General features: G+C 39.5%; 1 protein-coding gene across 1 annotated transcript in view; it reads right to left on the bottom strand.

Annotated features, from left to right (window-relative positions):
* The window catches only part of LOC107095952 (opsin-5-like), a 22,404-nt gene extending 13,557 nt beyond the window's left edge, over positions 1-8,847 (bottom strand). Inside the window, exon 1 of the mRNA XM_015392347.1 lies at positions 8,639-8,847. The gene's annotated coding sequence lies outside the window, so the exon portion shown is untranslated. The remainder of the gene's footprint in view (positions 1-8,638) is intronic.

Genomic DNA, 8,847 nt, shown 5'->3' with positions numbered 1-8,847 from the left:
ATCTCCAGCTGTCTATGAGTGAGAGGCGGACAGGTCGCTGGACAGGTCGCCAGTCAATCACAGGGCAACATAGAGACAAACAGGACAAACAACCATTCACACACACACTCACACCTAAGGAGAATTTAGAGAAGCCAATTGACCTATCATTTTTTTTAACTGTGGAAGGAAATATCCGTAGAGAACACACATATGCTAAGGGAGAACATGCAAGCTCATGCAGAAAGACCCCTGTCTGGGAATCTTGCTGAAAGGCAGCAGTGCTACCCACTAAACGTGGTATTTCAGCCATTTATTATTATTTTATTATTTTACATAAAATAATAAAAGACTTTTTCACAAAGCTGTCACTGTCTTTAGTTTGAATTATTTTTGTTTTAAAAAAACAAAGAATACAGCATAAAAATGAGAGCTGTTCAAAGACTATAATAATTTATGTATTTCAATATTTAGGTGAATTGCTTTGAGGCATTGAAACCATTAAATAAAAGCTAGAAACATTGTGCTAGGCGCTGTCCTTCAGGTACTTTGTCTCACCCAAACACTCCTTAGACAGAACCTGTCACGCTTGGAAGATTCAGCTCCTCATTTAATGAATTGAAAGTTTTGTTTTGATCTTAGTTTCTCTGGATTCTTTTCTCCTAAATCTGCTAAGTTTAATCTCTAGTGCTTCAATAAGGCCTGAGTAAGCAGGATTTTCCATGATATTTATCAAATGCAAGTAAATGTGTCTAATTTACCAGTAGATCATGGTGAAGTGTATCTCAAACTGAAACAGTAGAGCATGTCTGACTCTTGTAACACCCTGTGTTTTATCCTTAACCTGTCTTGTACACAAACACAGTAGATCTATAAGAACTGTTTGGTGCTATAATGTTTGGGGAGACTCAGGAAACCCAGAACTCAGTGAAAAAGCCTCAGCAGCTGAATCAAACCCAGGATTGATACCTCTATTTAGGTTTGGTTATAGATACATCATAAGCTTCGTGTTATACATTTCTCAAGTCTTTCTGTAAGATTCTACAAAGGTTTTTTTTTTTATGCTTTTCCAAGTGCAGACTGCATTTGATGGGATAGTGTCTTTAATAATTTTTTTTAAAATTATATTCAGTGTTTTCTGGTTTATTTTAGTGTTTATGAGTTTTTATTTTCTTAATATGAACCTTGGGCTGGAACATGTTTTTGTATATTTACTCTTGTTTTATTATCATTTGATCACATCATCAATAATAGTATAATTTTTTTCAGGTTTTTGCAGCAGTAGCAGCTCGTTATTGCAAAGTAGGCTGACAGGAAAGGGGGTGAGTCATGCAACAAAGGACCACAGGCCGGGTTCGAACCCAGGTCGGACACGTCAAGGAATAAGGCGTGTGTACATAAGTCATGCGTGCCAGCCACTGCAACACCAAAGCATACCCATTATTTGTGATTTTTTGAGAGCAACAATATCAGATCAAGTTCCTTTCTATATTTATTTAGTGTTAATATTACTATAATATTACTATTAATATTGCTGATCAACTGAAGTTGATTAAAAATATTAACCTACTATAAAAATATTAACCTTTGCAATGGCAAAGAAATCTCCTTGAGTCTTAAATTACATAAAAATGAATTACCCTCCTGCCTGTTTTATTTACGCTTTTAAACAGCGTAAATAAAAAAAACTAAATTTTAAGCGATGGTTTTATTTTATGGTAATATATTATGGGACATTTCAATCTCAATTTAGTTTATTAAATAGCGCCAATTCACAACACATGTCATCTCAAGGCACTTTACAGAGACATTCAACCAGATCAGACAGTCAGATTGGTTCAAAGTTTTCCATCTAAGGAAAAACCAGCTGATAGCATTGACTCATTGACTTGATAACAGTCCCTTACACCAAGCATGCATACAGCGACAGTAGAGAGGAAAACTCCCCTCAATCCAAACCAACTTAGCCATATGTAAAAAGTTATTCGATCAATCTAATAACCTTTTGAGCAATCCTTTGCACCAACTTCTACAGTACCATAAGCGACTGATATTCACTAGTTATTCACTAATATTTGCTTTGATGGTGACCCTCCATCTCTTTTCTTTCGAAGAGTTGTTTTAATTCTTGCATATTCCACAGTAATCCTGGATTACTTATATAAGGGAAATATTTGTCACTATTTGGGATCTTTTAGTCTACTTCATTTTATACAAAGTCTATATCAATTTTTATATTTATATTTTATATATACTTTGATATTTAAGTGTTTCTATTAAAATAAACAGATTCAAGCATGAATCAATGAGAATTTTTGACGCTTGTTGATGTAGTTTAACACTGTATTTCCCTAATACTTAGATCTGACTGGAAATTTAGCAGTTTGGCAGTGAAAAGGAGAGGTGAAAATAGAAAATAAAAAACAAAGAAAGAATATGGTCTGCTGAAACACATTTTATGACTGGCTGAGGTGTGACAGTGCTGCTATGATTGTTCTTTTAATTGGATTTCTTGTTTGAAGAAGAGGACAAGAACTTCAACCTCCAAACACAGACACTAAATATAAACCATGTACTGCCTGCTGATCGCCCATAAATACCCATCAGTTTTATATTTGACTGACATTTGTCTCTCATGCTCCTCTGTCCCGGCACCCCTAATCCACAGAAGATCCTGAGGTAAACGTCTTAAATCTTTCCTATATAATTTACGACTGTTGTCGGAATGACAAGCAGCGTGCTCTGCGTGAGTTTGCAACAAGTTTCAGCGCTGCATGTCATCGATACTGTGACATTTATAATACCACTGAAAATAGGACTGTCACTCATAACCATTAGAGGTGTGGAGAGAGCTGAAATGAGCAGCCATTTAATGGCTGACAGTCAGGGAGCGTAACAGTAAGAGGCCACGTGTTCTGGTACTGTAGCTGTGTCAGGGCGTCTGCACAGTTTACAGAAACTGGGAGTCAATCGTCATCCATGAGTTGCATTACAATCTAAACACTACCTGCGTTCTGTTTTACCTCTATGTTCTTGGAGCTGTGTCAGCAACAATATCAACTATTGTATGAATAACAGACGTTATTACATAATAATTGTAATGGTACTGTATGTTCATGGCCTGCTGTCAGTGGCTGTGCCTTTGACATATCTTAAGTTTGTATTTTAGGATGTTAAGTGTCACACTGCATCTTTTACGCATGGTTTAATTGGGCTACCATGCCCCCGGGGCATTTACAATGTTTTCATCAGTGCATTTGAGGATTGCAACTGACATGTTTAGGCTTTCTGTGTTACTTTTCACAATCCTTTAAAGATAACAAAAGCAGGAATTCTAATTCATTTTTCATCTGAATTTAGCTGAAGGCTTGCTGTTTTATTTGGGACAACTGTATTCAACCAACAATGACAAATAATTATGGAAGAAAAACAATCTCAGTGGAATCTGCCTTTTTTTGTACACTGAATGTTAAACAATGAATTTTTTTAACACCAAATTTTTAACACTAACATTAACATTTTTAATATCTGGTTAAAATTTGTTAGGATTCCAGTTTGTGTGGGTTGTTTTTTTTGTTTTTCTCTCTCCACCACCAGGCGGTGCCCTGTCCTTGTTGGGCCTCCCTGCACACCTGCGGCTCGTTGGGTCATTACCAGAGGAGTACTTGAGCAGCGGGCTGTCACTACCTCGACGCCAGAGTGTTTGCCAGTATTCGGTACTCTAGCCAAACTGAGATCAGCAAAGTCTAACCTTAGCATTGTTTCTCTAAGTCTGAACTTGTTTTTTTATCTTTGTTCTTCGGCAAGAATACTTCCTGTGTTACTGGATAAGCCTGGACCTTCTACCCCTGGAAGGATTTACTGAGTCTCACCGTGCAAGGGGAAAACCTCCATCCGTTCAAGTCCCTTGCTGGAAAACCAAACGACATTCTGCTCCTTTACTCTTCTGGGTCCAACGTATGTCTGCCTGTCCGTTCTCCAACGAGTTCCCTCTTCTCTGGATTACATCCCCACAAACTGGATCCAAGGATAAACCAAGAGCCCCCCAAAAGTGAGTGCCTCTCCAGCAATATTCAAGCCTCAGTCTATTTTCCCACTGTCCCTGAACNCCTCCCTGCACACCTGCGGCTCGTTGGGTCATTACCAGAGGAGTACTTGAGCAGCGGGCTGTCACTACCTCGACGCCAGAGTGTTTGCCAGTATTTGGTACTCTAGCCAAACTGAGATCAGCAAAGTCTAACCTTAGCATTGTTTCTCTAAGTCTGAACTTGTTTTTTTATCTTTGTTCTTCGGCAAGAATACTTCCTGTGTTACTGGATAAGCCTGGACCTTCTACCCCTGGAAGGATTTACTGAGTCTCACCGTGCAAGGGGAAAACCTCCATCCGTTCAAGTCCCTTGCTGGAAAACCAAACGACATTCTGCTCCTTTACTCTTCTGGGTCCAACGTATGTCTGCCTGTCCGTTCTCCAACGAGTTCCCTCTTCTCTGGATTACATCCCCACAAACTGGATCCAAGGATAAACCAAGAGCCCCCCAAAAGTGAGTGCCTCTCCAGCAATATTCAAGCCTCAGTCTATTTTCCCACTGTCCCTGAACTGATCACTGTGATCTCCCCTTCAGAGTTTCCAGTTCAGGTTCACCAGTCCGCTGAGTTTCAGCATTGTTTCCCCACAGATTTTCAATCTCCATCAGTGTTTGCTAACCTACAATAAACCTGTTAAACTTTTACCCTTGGTCTCTTAGTGGTTCTCTGCATGTGGGTCAGATCTTTAAAGCCCATTATGACAAAATTCAGCTGCAAAAATATTCAGCTGCAAAAAAAAAATTCAGCTGCAAAAATATTCAGCTGCAAAAAATGTGGCTGCAAAATATTCAACAGCAAATGTGTTGACCTTTTGGTGAACTTAAGCCAAAGCAATCGACACTCGATGCAGTCGAGTGTCAATTAAATTAGCTCATTTGGTCACTTACTGACACAACAGTTGGGCGTAGCTTTGTTCCAGGCTGAATGAAGCTGATGAGGAGTTTTTCTTGTTAAATAGATATGATTACAAAACGTCAGGTAGCTACTAATTGACAGCCATTAGAATTATTCACCTAATCGGACAGGGTGAAATAACTGAGCCAATCACAGCTAGTGCGGCACCCCCGTCTGGCAAGGCTCTTGATTTGATCCAGAAGAAGCGGCCAGTTTCAACCTTTTTTTTTTATGACAAAATTAGATAATTTCATTGGCTATAAGCTGCTCAACTGCTTCAAGTGTGGAATGCTTTGGCTTGAGTTTATTTAAAGGTCAAAACATTTACAGTCAATTTTTTTTGCAGCTGAAATTCCACCAGATAAAAATTCAGTGTAAGGAATTCAATGTGTGAAAAAATTCAGTGTGTTCAAAATTAGGTGCTAATAAAATTCAGTGTTTAAAATTTGGTGAACAAAAAAAGGGTGATTTCACAATGAGACTGTTTTAATTCAATAAATAATCGCAGCCCTAATTTAAATCTTACTCTGTTGAATATTATTGTATATGGAAGGCTTTCAATTCTCAGCTATATGAAAAATTCAAAAGGAAAACAGTGATGATACATATATAGTTTCTTTGTGGCATATCCCCCAGGGTCTGCTGAGACCTTTGAGAGATGAAAGTTGACTGTTTTCACCCTGGTTGCCTCTTCAACTGAGAGGGACTGTCAGTGACAAGCAAATGCCATAACTGTATAATAATCACACAAAGCTTCAGCAGCATGACAGGGCCAACTCCTTCTAACATCGCCAAGCATGCTGCGACATAAATTATATAATGACTGGAGAGTGAACACATGATGCAGCATGCATCTAATGTGTTTAAGATGCAGAAGCTTGACATGATTTAATGAGACTGTAAATGAGTTCTCAGCAGGAGTTAATTCAGGTTTGGACGTTGATTTATGTCATGTTCAAAACAAAACTAGTAGCCCCGACTATCAATTCACGCCTACTCTATGTTTTTCTGTTGCTGCGCCTGAGCTTGAGATGGTAGGAAAACACAGCAGGTCAGAAATTTGAATTCACGTTTCATTGGATCTTTATGAAAATTTGGAAAATGGCTCATTTTAATTTTCACAATTGATACAAAAAAAAAAAAAGGAAATACTTGTAGGTGTTTCTTTGTTGATCCTCCTTTGGCAGCAATTACAACCTCAAATCTTTGTAATGCCACAAGCCTACTGTGCCTTTTTTAAGGCAGGTCGGTCTGTTCCACTTTGCTCTATGTCTTAGAAACTTTGGGCTTAACGGGAGACATCTGTGGACTGCTATGTTTAGATATCTCAATAGATGTGTCTCTTGCTTGTCCACTCCAGGACATTCACAGATTGGTTCTGAAACCAGTCCTTAAAGATCTTGGATGGGTGCTTTGGGTCTTGCTACCAGGTCTGAGGTTGAGACTTCTCTGAAGCAGGTCTTCATCCGGGATTTTTCTGTGCATTGCTTCATTCATCCTGTCTTTCATCCAGAACAGTCCGCCAGTTCCTTCATTTGAAAAACATCCTCATGGCATGTGTCTATGACCACCATGCTTCGCTTTAGGGATGTTATTGGCCTGATGATGAGTGGTGCCAGGGGTCCTCCAATAATGACCGCTCCCCTTCACACCAAAGATTTCTATCTGTGTCGTGTCTGAACAGATAATTTAGTTCTTTATGAGAGTCCCTAAGGGGTCTTTTGGCAAACTGCAGACTAACTTGCCATTTCGATTTTATAGAGGAAAAATGTTCATCTGGCCGCCCTACCATGAAGACTTGATTGTTGGATTACGGCCCAGATGATTTTTCTTGAAGATTCTCCTCTCTTACCACATGAATGCTGGACCTCCAACAGCATAAGGGGTCTTGGTTGATCAGTTTAGACCAGCTCTCGCTGCGGAGGCCATTGCGCTCATTAGGACCTTTAAATTGGCGGATATATTTCTTTATCCTACCCCAGATTTGTGCCTCAAGACAATCCTGTCTCAGATGTCTAAAGTCAAATTCTTTGACTCCATGCTTGGTGTTTCTGCTCTCTGTCGTGCACTCTCAGCTGCAGGACCTTATATAGACAGGCGTGCACCTTTCCTAATCTTGTCCAATCAATTGAATTGTACCTAGCTGGACACAGCTAAGGCTGTAGAAACATCTGGAGGATGATCATTAGTAACAGTTTGCATCTTAACTCATTTATGACCTTCACGGCAAAAGCTGTGAATACTTGAGGAAATGTGATTTCTTTGTTCTTTATTTGAAATAAATACATTTGTAACAAATCTATTGTCACATTGTGGGGTACGATGTGGAAAAAGTGCTGTGAATATTTCCTGTATGCATATCTATATTCAATTTTCTTGTTTCCATGTCTGCTTTGTCAGTATTGGTACCTGCATTATTAAGCTCTGCGATTGTAATTATTTCTCAGCATTGATCAAAAATGCACAACTGGAAATGTTAGAAAACAGGTGGGTTAACGTAGAACCAGGCCAAGTGGAGCTAGTGGGAAAGGGGGGTGTGTTCAACTCGAAATGGAACCAGTAAACTAACCTGCATGTATAATTTTTTTTAAACCAAAATTGATTAAAACTTGTTGACCCAATTCTTGTTCTCAAATTTGCTGACACTGCATGTTATACAATCATTCGACAGTGGACAGGGGACGATTAAATTCAAAGTTAAAATCCCAGATTTTACAGTGACATTCGGTGTTACTGAGCCTTAGATTGGAGCTGTGCAAGTTGTGAGGCTACAGTATTTAAAGCATCATCTTAAATACATCAGAGGTAGCTATAAAGGTCAGTACTTGTATCCATTTCCATCAAAGCATACAGGAATAAGTTTACTAAATTACACAAATGTATTTGTTTTCAAAAGCAAAGAGCAGCAGAGAGAAAGTGGAAACCTTGTCAAATAGTCTTTTAAATATCCTGCTTCATGTTTTTCCCTTCCTCTGGGATCTTTTCATCTTAATCACTTTGTTAACTTAAGTTGTTTTAGGCTTAAAGGTGCACTTCATCATTATAATCATGCTTTGTCTCAAGATATTGATTTTCTTCAACCCAGCTGAAGTAAAACCCTCCACCATGTGTTTGTGCAGATAGCAACAACAACATCAGGCAGCTTTTTCATGCAGGCAAACATTGTAACAAACACTTCAGTGTAAAACATGCTGCCTGAAATCAGGTCGACTGGCTGCATTGGAACTAGTCTACCATAGTGACTGTTTCCTCATGGAGTGAAAGATAAACAGAAGCAGCTGTTTGTCACAGAGAGGTGCAATCAGTACATCTCGTCACTAATCCTGCACGGGGTCCCACACAGTCTTCTGTAAGGTCTCTGCCTTCATTTAATCATCATCGTTACAGGCAGAGCCATCCGCTTACGCTTTACTGAAACAGTGAGTGAACCTTCACAGTATGCCCTTCATGAGATACTCTTTTAACACAACAGATCGCAGAGCTTTTTGCAACAAAATCCTACAAAACAGATTCAGATAATACATTTTTCCAGCTATATGATTTTCTCCATCAATTTGGTTTCTTTTAACCAATAAAGCGACATGAGCAAACTCAGGAATCTTGAAATGAATCTTCATCCCCGATTTCTAAAGTCCTTGTTTTCCTGTGGAGACAGACCCCCCGATGCTGTGCTGCTTACCTTCCAGGGAGGAATGGCTTGTCCTCAATTAAACTCATGGAGGCCAGGTGTAGAGCCAGACGCCGAGGAGATGAGCCTGGCCAGCATCTGGGAGGAAAACAGAGAGGAGGGAAAGACAGAGGCAGTCAAAGAGAGGAGGGAGCACGGCACCAGTGTCAGGCTGATGCTGAGGGGTCCACTAAGGGTATCCTCCTCCCTAACACTGACAC

This window comes from Cyprinodon variegatus, unplaced genomic scaffold (assembly GCF_000732505.1).
Source record: "Cyprinodon variegatus isolate N-32 unplaced genomic scaffold, C_variegatus-1.0 Scaffold587, whole genome shotgun sequence".
Classification (NCBI taxonomy): domain Eukaryota; kingdom Metazoa; phylum Chordata; class Actinopteri; order Cyprinodontiformes; family Cyprinodontidae; genus Cyprinodon; species Cyprinodon variegatus.
Note: the sequence above shows the minus strand (reverse complement) of the source record. Positions and strands in the feature narration are given on the sequence as shown.